The sequence below is a fragment of the Zonotrichia albicollis genome, chromosome 6 (genome assembly GCF_047830755.1).
Source record: "Zonotrichia albicollis isolate bZonAlb1 chromosome 6, bZonAlb1.hap1, whole genome shotgun sequence".
NCBI lineage: Eukaryota > Metazoa > Chordata > Aves > Passeriformes > Passerellidae > Zonotrichia > Zonotrichia albicollis.
The window spans coordinates 35,826,498-35,847,985 of NC_133824.1; positions in this window are offsets into that span (position 1 = coordinate 35,826,498).

Below are 21,488 nucleotides of genomic sequence, written 5' to 3' on the forward strand. Positions count from 1 at the left end.
TGCCCATCTGGGAAACTTCTCCCACTCTACCTCAGCATGGGGTTAATGAAACACAAAGAAATTTAAAGGAGGGTGAGAAGTCAATATAATTCTCTTTCCTACTCAGGAATTAAATAATTTTAAAAATCCAATGGTGAACTAAGCTGATGAGTTTCACTGCTCCCACTCCCTGAGGAGCATGTGCAGCCCATTCCTTGGATGCCTCTCAACAACCTGGAGGTTTCTTCCATTAGCCTGGCAAATGCATCTCCCCTTTCTAGCCAGTTGGCAGCTTGTTCTATCTCTGCCTGTAACACATTTGAGCTGGAGTTATTCCATCCACCCGCACAGAAAAATGGAAGGGGAAAAGAGAAGGTTCTCACTCAGTCATTCAAGAGCCACTATGTCCAGCTTTCTTAATAGAGAAACAGATGCCTGAGATGTGGGAGAGAGAGGCTTTTAAATGGTTTGTTGCTTTGCAGCAATCTCATCTACTAGCATGATTGTTCAGCCTCCTCCTGTGGCTGAAAGCAGTGAGGAGGTAGATGATGGTTTGATTCTTTCTCATAACTTTGATTTTTTTTTAATTCTCTAACTACTTATTATCTTTACAATTTTTAAAAAAAGTCCAAACCCCAGAAATTCCTGACAGCCATCAGTTTGTGTCCCTAATTGCTTGCTTCCCCTTCTGAAACTTTCTTACTATAATTACATTCTTCTGACATTAAATTTTGCAATTACTTATATTTCTTCTCATGGCATTAATAAGTATTGGCTGTATATTCTGAATACAATTATAATTTACTATTTTCAAATTATGCAGTCTCACCTGTCTTAGTGAAGTGTGGAACAAAAGATGATTTTCTAGAGCTCATGCAACTCTTCAGGCCAAAGGTTTTCTCTCATGCATACCTGTGAAATCTCATTAACAAGACTGCCACATCTTCTGATTCTGTGGTTCTCTCCATCAAGGGAGTTTTAGAGACTTATTTTTCAAGAAACCTTCCCACATCACCTCTAGGAAAATAATAAGACATCAGTCACCCTCTGAAAATTCAGTCTGTTGAACTGCATTAATTTTTTTGAAGGCTGATATATTGATCAGGATTCATTGACTTGGGGAAGAAAATAAATTATTCAGGATCTTTAGAACTAACACTAAAAACCTACTCAAAACAAACAACCAACCTCTTTCCCCACCTATTTTTCTGTCCCTCAGCTAAAACACCATGCAAATAAAAATGTGTTGAAAAAAAAAGCTCAAGAAGAGAATCTAAATTGTAACAATTTTAGGAAAGAAAATTAAGGCTACTTAGGAAATCATAGTTTCTTAGCTCCAGTTAACGTGAAATAACTGCATGTACTTGGGTTTGTTCTCTGTCTGACAGTTAAAATGAAAGACTGATGGTAACAAGGGAGTCAGAAAGTAATTTGGCCCCCCACCACTTATGGACTATACCTGTTGGAGAATTTCCAGGTAATGCTTAGTAATCTCTCAATCAAATAAAAAGCTATGCCACCTCAGAGAAACATTAAGTGGGAAATTAATTTGCGTATTACTATAAGAAAAAGCTGCACATAACCACTAGCATAAAAAGCAGATTTTATCTTTTTTTTATTATTTTTAATGGAAATTCTTCAATGCTAATAAAATATAAGCATTCAATAGTAAAATTTTAAACCAATCTTTCATTTGTTGATTTGAATTACAGTAGCTTCATAATTATCTTTATAATTTACGCCTTCTTAACAGTTCCTTTCATTGTGATTTTATCTGAAAGAGGAAATTCATAAGACTATTCATATAGTCACACTCAGCCTCAAATCTGAAAATCTGTTCCACAGTCACTGAAATCCAGAGAAGAATGATTCAAAGAAGCTGCTTTGTGAATGAAATACTACTTATTCATACTTCCCAGACAGACAGGAACATTCTGGTGTGGCACAGCCACGACGGACTGCCTTTAATGTCCGTGAGAAATATGTTATGGAATGACATCTTACAAACTTCATGGCATTGCATTATTAGTTGAGCAGAAAGAAAAATGTACAGAACATTTTTTACAGTACATGGAAATGGTTTCCAAAAAGAAGAGTATTGTTTGAGTCAGCAGATTGCTTACCTGCTACCATTCTAGAATTCTGCTCCTAAGTTTCATCACTTTCTCACTTCCACCAGCAGAAATTTAAATTGGAAAATTTAATAAGGGGATGGAAATACCTGTTGTGTTCTAGTTTATAATCTCTGTTACTCTGAATATGCACTTGTTTAAACATGCATTGCATATTAGCTCTTTTTTTTCCTCCCTTCTTTTGCACATATATTTGACTCTGATTTTCTTGAATTTATAACTGTTAGCCTGGAGAGCACTGCAAGATCTTTACATGTTTCAAGGTTACTGACATCGTATCTCCATTCATCTTAATATGTTCCCTTTACAGTATGCCTTCCCTGAAAGCCTGACTCACACTTTGTGCAAAATAAGCATTTCCCTGGCAATACAGATGTAACTGGTCTGTACTACTCAGGAACTTTTCTTCCACTCATATTTTTTAAAATTAAGCGCAAATCTGTAACTGGAACACAAATCATTTCACAAGGAGGCAAAAGAACTTACGCATATGAGGCTTGCTGTAAAACTATGAAATCCCTCCAGACACTGAGATTTCTCTTGTTGCTGATAAGCTTAGGTGGACATTAATTTTTGCACATGAAAATTGGTATGTCTGTGTATTTACGGAAATCCACAGCTTTGATTAGCCAGAGGCTAAGCTTAATGATCACAGCGTGGATCCAGAGTCCTCATTTCGTGCAGTCCTAGGGTATTATTTTTGATTTGAACCATTATAATTTCTTTTGATGGGGACATAAACATAAAATTTGGCAGGTATTTCCTCTTAGTCTCAATTTGAAAACAGATTGAACAGATAGCAAACTGCAAACAGTCTCCCAAACTGCAACTCTCTGTGTTAAAAAGTCTCTTTGAGATCAGATGATCTAATTAATTCAGGAAAAAACTAACTCACATCCAGGTAACATAACAGCAGCATATCTAGGAATCTGAGTTTAAGCCATTTAAGTTATATTTGCATTCTCTATCATGAATATGATAGCTCTTTTTTACCACTCCTGTGCAATAAAGCATTCTAACGCTGCTCTTGAACAGGTCTCAGTTACTGGAAAAGTTGCAGTATGAGGGCATCAGGAGCTCTTGTGAGAAAATAACTGCTTAACTGTCTTCTATGATTAGGAGTTGTGGGGCAGAAAGATAATTTTCATCCTCTTTTGCATCGCCTTGAGGACATTGCAATTACTTACAGAAGAACAACACAGCTCTGTGCTCTTCGGGCAAACCTGGCAATGTGTAATGGACAGCAGCAAACAAAAGCAACAAATAAGCAAACAAAGAGCTCTGTGAGACACTCTCTGTTAAAAAGATAAAAGGAAGGGGTGGAAAGGAACAGGCATTAAGGAACTGTGACTGTTGCTTACCAAAGAAAAACCATGTTGTTTTCTTGTGACTCATTTTATGAGAAATAAAGCAGAAAGAAAAGTAAACTGAACTTGGCAGTTCTCAGCACAGGACTTGTCTATAAAGTCTGTGCCTTAGGTATAGTTCTTCCTGAGCTTTGAGAAAAATGATACATTTATTTATTAATAATAAAAAACTAAGCAAAACCAGATTTTTTTTCCTATAGATTTTCCTTTCTTGAACTGTGTGGGAGAGTGTGCTGGTACATGGAGAGCCATGTGGAAGGCTGAGCACCATCATATTACACTCATTAAACAGTTCATGTTTTACTTGTTGGCATGCTGTGAAGCAACAAAAGAAATTACACATTATGGATTGGAATAATGGTATCTCTGGAATGGTTATTGGGGTATACAAGGCTTCCTAACAGGACAAGATGCCTCAGCACCTCTGCTTCAATTTTCAGTTTAATATATTCAGTATGCCTTTCCTCTGGAATTTTAAGTGCATCAAGTCTTTTGTCTAATTCAGCTCTTGCATTCTTCTTGTGCAAAAAATAAGCTGGAATTTTATTACAAGAGTTAAATCAGTTCCCATGTCACCTATGTTCTCCACTGCCTGGGCATTTCTCTGCATGTCCCCCCACCTGAGCTTGGTTGATTCTTGAGTTTCTGCCATGTTATATAGATTGCACAGGTGGTTTAATAGCATGACCTGAAATGAAAGGTTGAAGAGAGAGCATTGTTCCTTCAGCTACTAGCTGGGGATAGGATTTATTCACCTTGTTTCTCTTGTGTCTATTAATCTCATTAGAGTTCCAGTCTGGAACTCCTGCTATGGGAAAATGGTGTTTAGAAAAACTTCCTTATGAATTATTAATTATTAGCTAAACTCTCGTATCTCTTTTGTTTTTTATATTTTTAACAGACCTAATAGCACATAATAGGATGAGTTGCTAGCATTGTTATGCTTTACTAAACTCTTAAACAACAATTTCAGTTCTAGATTTTCCTTTTGGTATCCCTCATTAAGTTAACATTTCAGAATAAATCATAATGTAGCATTTCTAATTTCTGAAATTTTACATCTTTCTCAATAAGGGTATTTTTTCTTTGTTTTCAGCTTGTGACTGGAAAGTACAAGACTATGTACTTTTGATCTTGACTGCAGCTTTCTTATTTGCTTGTCAAAACTTGTGTTGTTTGTTTGTTTATAGTTGGATGTTTGTTTGTTTGTTTTAACTGGGAGGTACTAAACAATTTTATCACAATTCCATGCTGCATTTTGTTTGTTAATGTGTTGACAGTGGGGAGCTTCTGCATTACTCCCTCTACTGTGAATCCTCATTCACATAATTGGCATTTCTTGACAGTAAATCAAAACAATCTCTAATTTGTTGGCTTTTTTCCTTTAATATGATGCCAACCAAATGCACAGGGCCTAGTCAGTTTTCTGATGCATTTTTCATATCCCAGAAAAAATGTTTGTCTGCTGACATTTACCACCCATGCTCTGCTCTCACAAGGCAGGTTTCTGATGTCCTTGTACAGACTTACAATACAATTGAAATTTCTTTTGCTCAGTTCATAAATCCCAGAAATTCAGAGAGTCTCTAATACCACAACATTACTTGAAGAGAACATCTAAGACTTTATTTCTCTGATAAAGGAGCCTGAACCAGAATCTGCTTCGTTCAAACAATGGAAGATGACTTTTATCCTAAATACATTTAAAGGCAACTCTGAGTCCTGCAAAGCTGAAGAAATAATTCTGCATTGCTTGAAAACAAATTTATTATTTCCTGGCTGTAGTTAACTTGCTAGGAAAATTGTGACATCAATAGGGTCAGGATTTATTTTTAATGATAGATCTTGGTGTTTAAACTTCAGTATTCCCTTTTCTATCTTGTGTACTTAGCATGTCATATTTTCAAGATGCTTCAAAGTCTCACAAAAATTTATTCAAAAAATACAGACATGGTAGAAAATCTCAAGCTGGAAGTTGCAAACAAGTAGTAATGTTTGCTAAACTCAGCTTCTGCTCTGAATCTGTTTGCTCCAACTTTTAACTGCTTCAAACCAATCACTGTTACAGTAACCTTATTAGTCTTTTACAGAGGATAAAGTGACAAAGATAGGGATAGGGCAAAGAAAAAGGATTTCCATTATGCAATACAATCAGGAACACTGTGCTGGAATTCATTAACTCCATTGAGCGAGCAGCTGCATATTTTCAACATCCTGATGAGGCAGGGGGAAAAAAGGAGAGCAGTTGACTGACTGACTCTACAAATTGGAAAAACTAACAAAATACGTAGGGCCTCATTTTCTTACTCAGGCATTGGATTATGCTGTTCCCCTTTTAGAAATGCTGGTTTCCTTGTGTTTCTGTTTAAATATAATATTGTACCTTCATTATAAATAAAAATATTATTGGAATGGTATATTCCAAGGAGTACAGCTTACACTATTGTTTCTGAAAGTTAAATAACTGAAGTATTGCTGAACACCTTTATTTTGTAAGTTTATAATTTTGGAGAGATCATTCAAGTTAGAAATCATCCTGGCAGTATTTGACGACTGATTGTTTTTATAAATCTATTTTATTTTACTTGGGTTTTTATCCTGCTTCCATCCTTTTTTTTTTTCTGTTCCAAATTTCTCTGTGCTTTATGTCTGACAAGTAAGCTTATAGCGCAGTGAAATTTTACTTGGACCTGTCTGATTTCTTGCAGCTGTGGAACCCGTTTCCTAATTCACACGACTGTTAGTAATTAAGGGTCAAGAGCTGGGTCTCACCCTCACTGTCTTCTTCTGACACGTGCTAACAGGGACTAGAAAAGTTATTTACAAGGTCTTATTGGGTTGTTCAAATGGAAATTCTGAAAACATCTGATCATAGATGTCTCCTACAGACAAATCCTCTACTGTTGGGCAATACTTTAGGTAATGATGCTTCCTCAGATTATGTTCAGTTCTATTCTCATTCCTCAAGGGATAGCATGGGTGAGGAATATGGATTGGAACAATGGCTTCTGAAAACTGGGGCAGCACAAAGATCCTGGGAACAGGTTTTCTCCTGCTGAGCAAAGGAAAACAGGTGCATGCTATTGTGGCCTAAGCTTCAGTGGGATTTTCCACTAACATCTTTATGAGCATCAGTGAGCCTCCATGGAGGGCTGGGTTTTGCCTCTTACCCAGGTACTGTGCTGCAGGAGATATGCAGGGAGCACTCAGGATCTCTGTTTCTGGTAAGTGACAGAAGAAGCTTTAATCCACAATTTAAGCCTGGTTAACAGCCCAACTAGTCAGGGCTTTCTGTAACTTGTCAAAATATTTGCAAAGAAAGGTTGGCATGCTATAATTGATTTCCAAAGTTATTTTTTAAAATTTAAGGTCAAACATGCTATGCTGCTATGGCATAAGACAGATGGTTTTCCTCATCAGTTATTGGCTGGTGAAAAACAAATAAAGGACAGAAACAATCTTAGTCATGAGATCATCCATAGAAATCTGCATTGGGACCTCTGCTCTTCAAGTTTAAATCAGTCACAGAGGCTATTGACCATGAAGTGAAACAGGAATATTTCAAAGCACTAAATGAATTAGTGATAAAATCAAGTGCGAATTGGCTGCATGTGGAGAAAAAAATCTCTTATGAAATGTATACAGTTATGGCTCTGAATAATGTATTGATATTTAAGAAGGGGATTTGGAACTCCTGGATAGTTCTCTGAAAATGTCCATCAATATAAATTTGTAGTCAAAAGAAATGGATGTTGAGACTTACTAGGAAAAACAGTTGACAAAAAAGTAACTCTAAATCCTTTATATACTGCTAATGATAAACCCTGTGAAAGTTTAGTATCTCCTAAAGTTCATTTTAAAAGAGCTAATTTGAGGTAGGAAAAATACAGGAAAAAAGCAAAGGATATCCAAAAGAGAAAATTATATTGACTTAGAAAAAACCATATATATTTGATTCTTCACTTTGGAAAAAGCATGAAGAGAGATATGAATAATATGGAGAAAGTGAAGAGAGAGTAGCTCCACAGTTCCCCTTAAGATTGAAACTGGCAGGCACCTCACTAAATTATCAGATATTTAATTATAAATAAGCAAAAGAGAAGGGTTTTTCATCCTCCATCACTCAGCTACACAGCAGAACAGTGTTATAATGTGTAAAAAGAAAAGTTTAAGAAAACCCACATAACTAGCCAAACTCAAAAAGCACAGATCCAGCAACTGTTCCTTTGTTGTTTTGCAGGTTGTGTTCTTCCACAGTTACATCCTCAGAAGTGTTCAGCCTAGTTTTTGCCCAAAGGAGATTATAGTCTCCACTGAAATGTTTATTCTGTGCCACAAATCTGTCAAAGACCGTATTTGCTGCTTTGAGAAATCAATTTCATACATAAATTTTAAAAAGTTTCTCTTGCAGAAAACAAATGCACAAGAGCATTCTCTTCAGGCTAAGTTTAAATCTTACTTTTAATGGGTCCTAAAGCCCTTAAGAAAGATTCATCTGCTGTTTCTTCACTCCAGAATGTCGTGAATGTTAATTGGCTTCTTGGTGGATGTCAGCCTGGCACCACTGAAGTGTCATATGTAGTTTTCATTCATTTTATAGCAAATTATGCATACAAGCACTTGCCTTACATTAAAGAGACTAAGGTTGCAATGTTGATTATTTAAAATTTGCCAGAATGAGTGCTCTTTGCATTCACTGGTCCCACACATCATAATGAAGCCTAGTTTATATGCTGACAATTTTCCACGGAATTCTGTTGCAAGGGCTGTGATATAAAATTCTTTAGGATTGAAAAACATAAAAGAATTAAAAACCCCAATGTATGGACAGCAGATGTCATCATGTGGTGTTTTCAGGATAAGTCACTAGCACTGCTGTCTTCAAATTCCTTCTCTTCCCGGCCAAACACTTGGGACTTAAATGCTGCCTTGGTGCCCATTCTTTGTCAGTACTATCTCAGGGAAATTTAATATGGAATTATAATTGTAGGGAAATAATTTCAGCTCCTAAATACTAAGAAGCAGCTGTTGAAGTCTGGTTTTCAAAATAAAAACATCAGAGTAAACTGTCATGAAATAGCAGAAGACACATCCCCAACACCAAGATGATACCAAGCTAAATTTTATCTGCCACTTGAAATGCAAGTTTGGTCAGAATTATATTTTAAATTTTAAGACTGGAAAAACAGCTGGTTTTCTATCACAAATATACATTCATCATAAAAACATTCACCCTTAGCACTGCAAAACTTGGCAGTGTTCCATGAAGAAAAATTTTGGATGACTGCACTAATTTTATCTAGTAATATATGCAAATGTATACAGCCAGTAATAACTAAAAAACAGGAAGGTAAACAGTTTACTCATTGACTTGACAGATTCCAACATAAAGAAGTTATACAACAGCATAATATTTTGAAATACATTTACTGTTCTTTATATGGAAGTTACTAGGAAATCAATGAGACAAAAATAATGAAGAGATGCTGGTTTGTTTTATGTTATCATGTTAATTATGACAGAATATTTATTTATTATAAAATCATATTTTACTTCATATGGACACAAATATTCTTATGGTGGTTATGTTATACTGGTTTTTTATTTGAACAGTGGAGGAGGTACATTTTTTCAAATACTCATTCATGGTCCTTTCTGTTGCTCCTGAAGAAGCTCCAAAGAAACACAGATATTTAAAATAGTTGTTATGAAAAGGAATATAACTGAATACAATTGACTAAAATATTTACTTGTGATATTTTGCAATGCTCTTCAGGCAAACTTTTGCCTGCACTATCATATGAATAAGTAAAATAAGATGAAATGTTTGTTTGTGCTTATATGCCAACCTACAAGAAATCCCAAGGAATTACTTTTCCTTGAGAAAGCAATATACACTACACATAGTAAGAAATTATTCCATTTCTTAGAAAATGCCCTCAAGTGGAGGAATGGATGGTTTATAAACATGAATGATTATTTTTTTCCTACACAGATATTGTAACTTCATTTTATTGAAAATGTTAGTGAGGCTCTCCATGGTGACACCACAAGCTCTGTTAAAGTTGTTTACAGCATCATGATGAAAGCTGAAACGATGAAGGACAAAATAGTTATATGGCTGCCTATACCTGGAGGATAAGCAAGAATAAGAACAGCTGTGACTGATTTTTTTTTTAATTTTTTTTTATTTTTGCTGTATTTAATTGCCTTTTTTTTTTTTTTCCTGGCAAACATTACATTCATTTTGCAGAAGCAAAAGCTCTCCAGCTGCCTTTAGACATTGCTGCTGAAGAATGTGGCCAGTGCTCTGGGTCTGTACTGCCCCGTGAGTGGTGGCAAGTGCCCTGCAGGGGTGGCTGCAGCAATGACAGCAGAGGAACTGGCAGTGCAGAGGCAAAGCCTTCTGACCTGCTGCACCGGCTGCCCAGAAAAAAATATGATTGTAAATTATGGAGTAATGCAACAGACATTTTAGAGGGATGGCCTGTAGGCTATAGGAGTGCTATTGGTGGGTATAAATAAAAAGACAGGAAAAGTGGTGGGGATTAACTGGGATCTTTTGGAAAGTATGGGAGAAGGGCATGATGTAGATACTATCTACAAGGAAATGGCTGGATATTGTCCTGAATTTGAAAATGAGAGTTCATTTTCTTCCCATAGCTGATATAGTACTGAGTTTTGGATTTATGAACAAAGATAACTATGAGAATACACTGATGTTTTAGTTGTTACTAAGTGGTGTTTACACTGAGACAAGGAGTTTTCAGCTTCTCATGCTGCCCTGACAGCAAGAAGGCTGGAATTACACAAGAAGCTGGAAGGAGACAGAGCCAAAGGGGTCTTTTATGACCCCTGTCTGTATGACATCATGCTTAGCACATAAACTAGGGAGAAAGTGTCTGGCAAGGGGGGCTGCTCCTCAGGGATAGGTTGGGCATCACTCACTTGATGATAAGCACTCGGTTTTCATTTGCATTGCTTGTTTTTCTTGAGTTTTGACTTTCTCTTTGTTATTTCCCCTTTTAATAATTATTATTCTTGTTATTATTGTTATCATTACCTTTTTATCTCAACCTAGAAGTTTGCATTTTAATCTTTCTTCTTCTCACCCATTCCACTGTGCAGGAATGAGTAAGCAGCTGTGCAGACCTTGGTGGCCAGCTGGGGTTACACTGTGACACTGTTAAACTGTGTTAGCTGCACTCTAATACTTGTCTTGCATCCTTGTTAGAAATACCATCAGTCTCCAAATACCTTTAGAGAAAATGCGCTCACTTCCCTCAAACTTTCAGATGAGACAGAAAAAAACCCCCTATTCCATGATTACTTTTCCTATTAAATGGTATTTAGGGGTTGTCCATTTCTTTGCAGGGGATATGCAGGCAGCAGTGAAAAGGTTTTCAACTATGCACACATTTATTAGGAAAAGCTTTATTTTTCACATTGTACTACATCATTATATGTCTGTAAACAGAAATACTAAGATCTGAAGAGGTCATTTGTCAAACTAAGGAGCTCTTATGTTAGCAGTGTGATGAAGAGAGGCAAAGTGCCATCTAGTGAAAGCAATAATTTAACACAAAGAAAAGGTTAAGATCTTACTGAAGATTAGTTTGACAGTGTCAATTCCTAGATGTGGGTGAATATAGCCAGTGTTTTATTAACATAATATCATAATTTATGCAGCAAAGCAATTATTGCAATTACTCAAATCTATGAGTAATCCATGAATTTTTGCAGCTTTTTTTAAGAAAAAAACCCAAACATATTAAATTCCTTTTATGTGTACAAAGTGAAGCATGGCTAAGTTGTGCCAGAAGTGCTGTGATTATCCTGTAAGAGATTTTCCTTTTGAGACACCAACAGTCCAGTACAATGTAAGCACTTCACAGGACTGAAATGCTGAGGTCAATAAGCACAAGCATTTTATGAAATTATATTGGGAACTTCTACCTCTCTCTCCTCTACCCACTCCTGAGTTTATTTGGTTTGATAAACAGATTATTCAACACAAATTGCACAGTGAGATTGCTCTGAAATAATTACTGTTCTGGATAATTGCATTTACAGCATTTCCCCATAAATAATAAATAAATATAAGTAAATGTAACTATAAATATATTTCTTTTTAAATGACCTTGTAAGTATTAATAAGTAAACAAAACTTTTTTTTAAGAAATAGAGGAAAATATCCACTGAGTCAATATGAAGAAATTTGAGCTAATTAAAATATCGGATTACCTTTTAATTTTCAAACACCAAAGATTGACAAAAGTTTTCCTCAGATTACTGAGATCCAATACACAAAGTATATTTAATCTAAGGATTTTCGTACCTGCTTTTGTGGAAATACTATTTTCAGGGAAAATGGAGAAAATGGAAGGAAAATATTACACTTGTGTCCTCGTTCTGTAATTCATGCTAAATTGCTGATTGTTTTACAATATTTAACTACTTTATATCAGCACAGCTTCTGATTCTAGTGCCTCTCTCTGGTCCTGCAACTATTAAAAAAACCAAAACACTTCAGCATCATAGCCTGAGTGTTGTGACTATCACTTAATTGGATAAGTGAAACAGGCTGTGGAAATACAATCATGGTTTTGTTATTGTATCCTATTCAATGCTAAACACCCTGCTAGCAGTCCACACTACTTGTAACCAGAATGATTGATACACCTATTTTGTAAATACACATGTAAAATTACCAGCAGCAGAGTCAACATGGCAAAACTTGCTTGCACACAAACTCCTTTGCAAACCCTCCTACCAGTTGTCCTTATTGAGATTTCAGAACTGAGCCTGCCTGAGCCTCAGAGTTAAACTACTGGTATTTCTCATCTCTGAAGACATATTTGATAGCTATATCCTATAGATATAGAGAGAAGGAATTGGAAAAAAAAGGATCCTTTTTGCCCGTTCATGCAAAAGATTAAAGATTTTGATGGTACCTTAATTATAGAACATTGTCACATTTTGTTTAATTTCCCTGGATCATTATTCTGTATCAAACATACTGCTGCATTATTTAGATTATAATGTCCTTCTTTGAACTAGCCTGTTATTTACTAGTGTTACTTCCCATTCTCATGATAAACTTGCTTTACCTAACCAAGTTACTTTACTGCTAATTTGGTCTCCCTTAATTTCTACAAGGAAAGGGTTTATAAATGCTACATAAATCTTTAGTACAACCAACTACTATGCTTTTACTTTCTTGGTAAAAAGGAATAACTCCCTGTTTATAAGTATTTAGGATTCACAGCACTAGGGCTTAAAAGAAGCTGAAAAGCAGAGGAGGTGCTGTAAGTAAATAGTTGCTAAACCCACATGAGAAGGGATTTGATATGGTTCTGTGCATGGGAATAGGTAATAGTAAAATTAAAGGCAGAACATTAACAAAACAAACAAAAAAAGCCTTGTGCAGAGCATAGCAAGGTGAAACAATCCCATTTCTACTGTTTCTAGGATGTATCCTGGTAATGCATCCCAGGACATTTGTGTCCCCTAGTCTGTTGGAGCAACGATACAGGAACAGTTCCAAGCCTGTTAGTTCATTTATTAATTTATTCTACCTGCCATCCAAGGACAAAAAAAAACAGAACCTGACACTTTGGGGTTAGCTGATTTATTTAAATTCTTCCCTACTTAGATCTTTGTTTTATTTTATTTTTAGTTCCCTCTTAGCATTATATTTGAATAAGAAGTTCCAAGTATGCTTAATCATTGAAAAGTTCCTGACAGTTTCTCTAAAAGCAGTAACATTTTCTTTTATTGTAGCTTATGTTGCAGAAAGAGTAGACTTAGAAGTAATAAATATTGACACTCATGGAGAAGACTGAGGATTAATTTCCTTGAATGATTTCTAAATATGCTGAGGAGTTTCAATACATAACACTAATCTCTCAGTGTTTGCTACAATACAGCTGGTAGTAAATCTTCTTAGTTATGTGGCACATGTTGCTAATTAAATAGTTCTGTCCTGCCCAAATTTCCTTTTAGGTGTTTGCCTAGGTTTCCTAATTTTCTGCTTACACATTCAATCAGTGATTTATCCCCTATTTCCCTTTTCTGATATACGTAAAAGTAAGTTGAGGCAGAAAAAAAAAAAAAAAATTGAGTATCGTCTGGTATGGAGAAGCAGTGGGGAAAGAAGGGCATACATCCCACCAACGGAGCCATCAAGGCCAAAAACTCAGACCCAATCTCTACTACAGCACATCACATAACTTTACATCAGGAAAGATGTAAAAAAGAGTCCTGCGTACTAAATATATATATATGCATATATAATATATAAATATACATGTAACATATATAAATATGTCTCAGTTTGCCTGTGGGATCAGGATCTAATACCAAGCTATCACGAGTAAGAATACTCATGTCTTTCAGAGAGAAGTTTAAAATCCTAAGCTATTAAAATGGTATAACAGCTAGAAGCTAGTGTTGTAAATTTACTCTTCTTAAGCAATCTTCAGATCTGTGACTGTGTTTTAGGATGTCAGTAAAGCTATCTGGATTTAAAACCATGTCAGATGTAAAATGAGGAAACAATTTTAACCATGGTACATAATTTCACCACAAAGTCTTTGGAAAAACCCAACAAACAACACATCACAAGAAATAAACAGGTAAAATACCTAAAATTATATACAGAAAGGGGGTTTGTAATTATTTTACAAAAGTATATCTGCATAATCTATATTCTGAAAGAGATGGGCCCATATTTTCTACATCCAGTATCTTGGTAATAAAAAAAGTCAATGAATTCTTAATATTTATACACTTAATTTGAAAATGTATGTCTTCTGGAAGCAGGAAAGTAGTCAAAATATTAAATTGGAAAAGACAAGTCACTGCATGCTTTGTTGACTATATTTTAGAAAATAGTTCCTCTGGGTTTATTTCAGAGGTTTTTATTAAAATTATTGCAAAAATTAATGAGAACAATTGCAATTTAAAATAAAAATCTTTACCTTTCCTGCTGAGGAACCAGTTGGTAAGTTGTGCCAGGTCTCATCAGGAGCATTGGATTGCCAATGTAATGCAGAGTGACTGATGCAGGATGACAAGATATGCAAGCCAGTGACATACTAGTTGGGTAGGGAGTGGGGTGGGGGGACAAAAGAAGAAATATGACTTTGTCTCAGAAGACAAGACGTGGATGTTCATAGGCAGAATCCCAACTGATCTCAGTGGTTGTCTTCCTGCAGTTTCAGCAGGGAGCTATCCTTCCATTTATGGAGGTGGACCTTTCATTGTAGCCTGGGGTTGTACAGAGAAGGTACAGAAAAAAGTCTTACTTAAGAGAGCCCCACATAAATTTCATCAAATCCTGCTTCAAAGCTCACTTGAAAGTGCTTCAATGAGGCACCAGTCAGTGCTTAGACCTTGCAGAGGTTCTCTCCACAGGGGAAATTTGCATATTGTACAATCATGGTTTTACATTTTCCAGTATCTCATTTAAAAACACATTTTTTAACCAACAAGTATTCTTTAAAATTAGCACCCAGAGAGGCATAAATTAGCATCTGAATGACTTTACACAAGTCCAGAGAAACACACTTAAGCTTCAAAGGCATTTCATCATTTGCAGAAGGCTAGTTTCACACCATTGCTTATGGTCTAGTGAGTATCAGTGACTCAGAAACACAGAGCTGTTGAATGTGAACATGCAACAAGCAACCGTAATTTCATTTTCTTGGCAAATGAGCATTAAGCCTACTTAGTGCAATTTCAGTAATTCAAGATGAAGTGGAGACAAGGGGAGAGACAGTTAATGAGGAGTGTTGGTCCATCAGGATAATGATTCTCCTGTCAGTTATTCTGGGCATGATTCCTTAAGTTTCTAAGAATAACTCTACATTATATTTAATATGCCATTACAATGCATAAAAAAAGCAGTTATGTCACTTAGACACCAAGTTAAAAAAAATTACATTTGAGTTTTATGTAACCCAAAACAATGCAAGAAATACCTTTATCAGAGATGCACCTGCTCAGTTTATATGACAGTCAATGCTGTTGACAAAAACTTGCTTTTAGGGAATAAATTTTCCTTTACTACAGAATATTGTGCTGCTTTACACAACTTCGCAAAGCTCTTTAGCCTTCTGACTCCTGAGGAATAGATTTGTTTTTCTGTTTCCCACAACCCTGCAACATCTAAATTTGTCACAATAATTACTGAAAACATTGTCTAACACCAATACAATAATATCTATAATTGTTTCTATTTGAATGAAGTAAAGAAAACAAAGCCATAATAATAAAACTATGACATGACTGGGACCAAAACCACAGGGCAAGCAAAAACCCCATGGCTTTAACATTTTAGGGGAAAATTAACTTCAGCAGAAAACTCAGTAGTATAACTAAGCTAGCATTGCCTTCTTCCAATTGCCTCTTTAACTACTAAGAGTTTTCTCTATCAGATACATTTTGATGTGGGCATCCTATACAGCTGCAGTACCTACTTAAACTTTGAAAAGATGTCTTAGACCACCACAGCAGACACAGATTAAATTTTCCTTGGCATTAGTTATAAAGTGTTAAGGATTATTAGATAGCTCTGAAAATATTTGACAAGGTGATGGCTTAGGTCCTAATGTTTTCCCCTTATTCCAACCTAATTAAAAACATGCTTAGAAAACATTATTCATAGTAGCCTGAAATTCAGAGTAGTAAAATTACCTCCAACAAAAGTGTACAAGGAAAGCGGCTCGCAGTCTTGACCTGAGATATCCTGCAGATTTGTAATGAAGATTGTATCTACCAAAAGGATTGTGAACTCATACATAATAATCCATATTTGAAATCTGCTTGATTACAGTCCAACAGATAATTTGTAACGTATCAATTTGGTGGTGCTTTTCTGATTTGCCTGTTTGTTTGTAATGGATCTTTAGGGGTTTGCATGCTTGCTGTTTCTTTCCAATCAATATCTGGATATTTGTCAAAGGTATTTTACTTCAGTATGAATATGTGATGACTGACTTCAAGCTAATTTTCTTCTACCATCCTGTTTCACTTCTAAGAAGCATCTTTTTTACCTTTTTTGCTATCAGCAAAATAATTTGCTAGAATTATTTCACAAAAACGTATTATGACTGGCAGGACAATATCAAGGCAAATGTAAGTACATTCATATAAATGAAAAGAATGTTAAGGCAATAAAAATAAGTAGTGCGATTGAATACTTGTCAAAAGTCTGAAATACTGCAGGTGTTTTTCTAAACAATGGGGAGACATGATTTTTTAAAATAAAAAAGTGAGTCTTCAATTTTTCTTCTAACTGTTGTGACAAAATGCAATAATGTCAATTCACAGCAGTACAGTTTGTCAAACGTTAAAATAAAGTAAAAACTCAAGTTCACAATGTATATTAAAGAAAATATTTTTACTTGAATAATAACAAGCACGAATAACAGGAATTCATGACACCCCAAATGCATCTGTCCCTCTCTTTTGCTGCAAATTTTGAGTGATTGAGCCCGAATTTTATAAATGCTGCTTAAACTATATTTGCCCATGGCATGCATAGTCATTGCTTTAACGGGAAAAATACATGCCCTTTCTGTAAGGCAAAGGATCCTTGCTGCTCCAGCATTAGCAGGCATCATTAGAACACTGCTAGCTACAGCTGAATAAGCTTTGGCTCTGCTATGTCATCTATATTCAAGCCATTAAAAATAACATTGTAAGCTGTTATGTAGTTGTCATATCAGGAGGAAGTCTTATTCTGATTTAATTAAATTTTTCTGGCAACCGATAAAGACAGGGAGTGGAAATAATTAAGCCCATATAGGTTATTCTTTTCATTATTCAAGGAGAAAATCTCTAAAGTTTTATCCTTCACTGGGCTTTTTTAGGAAATTTCTCAGGTCCTTGCCATTTATTAATGTGTTGATTCATTTTAGCAGGACTGATATCTCTAGGGGATCATAATTCATTTCTCTTGAAGCCCCAACATGCAGAAGCTGTTTCAGAGAATTCTCCCCAAATAGTTACAGATGAACTATCACCTGACATCAGTGTGATTTATTTAAAGTTGAAGACAGCTGCAATGAAATTTGATTAAATGGCTTTGCCACTACCCAGGCAGATCTAGCTCTGGAAGGCTTTCACCCAGAAATGCTATGAATAGGCTGCTCGAGAGTACCCAAGGCCAGATAAAAGAACTTGGAATTCCAGCACCCTATTTTAAGGCAGACACAGCAAAAATGGAGACCAGAAAACTCTGTTAAGCCTTTCTGTGCTGCATAGAGGGTTCAACACCATCACATGGAATTCAGAGCAGCACAAGGAGCAGCAGATGCCCTCAGTCAGTTCTGTACATATCAGCTCACTGAGAAATGCTGCCTTAAATCCTAGCTGCACTCAGCTATAGAAAAAATTGAATTACCCACTCTTGGGATTCACTTCCTCCACCCACTGGAGCAGGAAAGAAAATTCAGTCCCCAAACACTCATGAAGGTAGAGGCTCAGATATTTCCTCTTTATTAAAAGTTTATTGCTAAACCACAGTAATGAAATTGGAAAACAATCTGGTTTGTTGGGTCTTCTTGGTCTCTGCATGTTGGAATTTACACTCATTTTCTTCACTTTCACGCCTAGTTATATGAAAAAAACCCCAGTCTGTCCTGGGTTTGTTTATTTTTATATATGAAATAATGTTGCTACACTGCAGCAAACTTGCTGCAAAACTCCAGGGAGAGGCAGAGGGTTGATTGCAAAACCAAGGCAGGGGTGCTCACCTGCTTACTCTGGGAACTACAAAATGCACATTTCAGATGATGCCTGGCCTCCAGGCAAGAGATGCCCTCAGGGGACTTTGCCATGACCTTATGCAATGGACTGGGTGACAGAGGACACCAGTTCTGCAGTTCTGGTTATGGATTCTTTCAGAGGTTAATAGCATGTGGGATTCGGATGTGGTTTACACCACCGTGCAGTCCACAGGGATTTGAATCCACCATTGTATCCTACAAGGGTGAGTTGTTAGGAATTACCCAATGTCCTGTCTGATGCACTGGGTGTCCTAAGAACAAGAAGAGTGCCACCAGCACACAAAAATGCTACAGCTCTTCATCTCCTTTGATGCGATATTTCTACACCCTGCCAGTCCTGCTTGTTCCCTGGCACACAAATCCTAACATTCCAGTTACTATTTCCTACAGTTGCAGGGATATATAGAAGGAAGGAAGGTGGGGCAAGGCATAAAAGGCAAGACTCTTGTCCTCTGCACTATGATTGTTTGATGAAAAATTAAATTAAAAAAACAGTGATCAGGTCCACAGCCTAGCAGCCAGCTCCTCACTTTCCTGAGTTTTGCTCTCAGGACTGTGTAGTTTAAATTTAAGACAGAAAATAATGGACCAATTGCTTGCACCTACTTGACACTGCACAAAATGGATATGATGGCTATTAATTTATGGCTTTGTGAAAACAGGTAATATCATGTGAGATGTCACTGCAAAACACCTGTTCCAGACCAAATGAGAAAGGTTCAGCATTATATAAATTGACAAGGGCCTACATTAAATTTTATGCAAGCTACACAGCGTGAAGTCAGATTGCATCTCAGTTTTGATTTCAGGACCCCTTCCAGACTAATACTATCATATCCAGGAAGACATGTGACCTCCCATAATATGCCTTACTGCTGTATCATCCCAGAGCATCACTTCTATTTCATCTGTTTCCTCCCTTGGGTACACAGAGTATTAACATATTCCTGCTAAATATATGAAAGGGAATGCATTTCCACATCATAGCCTTGGTGTAGATGAAAATGAGCATTCCTTATTCCTCTGAGCTGTCAACAAGCTATTGTTCAAAATAATGTTTCTTATTCTGCCAAGAAAATACTTGGCTACTTTACAGAACTAAAAACTATGTGCCTTATATCAACTGGTTGACACAGAAGTGCTTGCTTCCTCTCTGTCTACCAAGACAGTTTCCAAATTGAAAGCTTTAACACAGCACTCAACACCCCTGAGTAGAGTCATTAGCAAAACAGGATCTGTGAGATGTTACAGCACTGAAGTAAAAGGTGAAAATAGGGAAATAATGACATTTTGTAGTTATGTACAGTTTCTCATATTCAGTGGTATTAAAATGTTTTATAAATTAGTACATGAAAGGTAGGCATGCTCAACTAAAAAAGCAAGCATAGCTGAAGGAACATTACATTTTGGCAAAACTATCATTCTTTTGAGAAGTTCATAGGAGTCCTTTAAGTTACTTCACTTTGAAGTCAGACTTACAGAGAAATACTTGTATTTCTTTTCTGTTTACAAATCATTCATTCTAAAAGATTATTTTATCAAGATATGTATTCCCAAATATTTACAAGGTATTGTTTTTCATTGCATTTTATCTGATGGAATATTTAATGTGAGCAGTGCCAATACAGTATCTTGCAAAAATTAATCTTACTGTGTATTTGAATAATTATTAGCTAGCATAGATCTCATTTTGAATAAATTATTTCAACCTCTAAAACCATAGAATTATGAATAAGGAATAATACCCTTCTTGACAGCTTATGATTTTTCTTTTAAATACCCTTGTTCCCAAAGTTTGAGTAAACATCTTTTATTTCTTCAAAGTGTAAATATTTATTTTATAATGTTTATTTTAAAACTGTGAAAGATTTATCTTCATTTGGAAGCACTTTTAAGGTATAATGGGTTGAAACAGAAATATCTGGAGGACTTTCTCTCCCACATTTTCTGCTACAAATAAAATTTATTTAGGTAATTACTGCCACTGTAACATGAGTGCAATAAATGATCCAGACCTTTCATTTACCTCAGTTGTTTTGCACACAGAGAACTGTTATGAAGCATGTTTAGAGTGATATTTTACATTAACGCATTTCCTCCACTTCTCCAAGAAACTTGGTTGATTATGTCTTTTCCTACATTACCTCTTCACAATATGCTTTGGGCCTATATTCTCCTGAAGTCACTGTTGGGGTTGGATTCAGACTCAAAGCTTTGCCTCCTGGCCAAAAGCCTGCCCGAAGGCTAAGGTTCTCTGACCCTGGGATCCTCCCCAATTTCCCTGTGCCAGGACAAGGCAGAGGGATAACCTTCACTTGTACAAGAGGCTGCCCTGAAGGATGTTCACCTTCAAAGCAGTGAAACAAGTTTTCCTCAGGCACTGTGTGCAGAGTTAAAATTATTCATTAGAACTCTCAGCTATGCTAGTCCAGCATTTTAACTGCTAATCCAGGTTAATAGCTCTCCTTGGTTTCAGAGAGGCAATAAATAAGAAGGTGGCATTTGAGAGGCATCACTAGAGAAAAACATCAGGCAGTGCATAACTTAAATTAAGTTTTTGTCATATACAAACTTGGTTTAATAAACTTTCAACTTGTCAAGATCACAGTTGAAAAACACTTTTAGGGTCCAGCACTCCAGTGCAACTAATACTCTTCTTGACATTTGAAGTATTATGTAAGGAGCTTCAGGTGTAAAATGCACTGTAGACAAAAGACTTTCTTGCCTCACAAAGAAACTCATAAAATGGTTGAATTGTCAGGGAAGTGACAGCCAGAAAGGGACAAGAATGCAAATGGATTTAGAGCTGTGGTAGCTCCTGAAGGACATGGGCATTATGTGACAGCCTGGAAACATCTCTGGACTTATGTTCTCCCCTCCATTAAGCTCCAGTCCTTGATTGCACCCTACAGACCACCAGGCTAGCAGAGAGCACGAGGCTTGAGCCAAGTTAAAAACTAAGCCAAAGGAGGAGGATACAATCTTATTTATTCCAGACCTGATCTACCCAGGTTTGTGTTTGGTGGACAGCTGGCAAAGCAGTGGCAGCTGCCAGCAGCTCCCTTAGCTGCCCGTATCAGTGTCACAGGCTGCAGGATCAACTTTTCTAAAGGTTGTTAATAATTACAGTAGGAAAAATGCATCCATTTTCCAAAATAGGAAGTGAAATACAAGCCACACTATGCTATCACCACTTAAAAGCACAGAACAGTTCT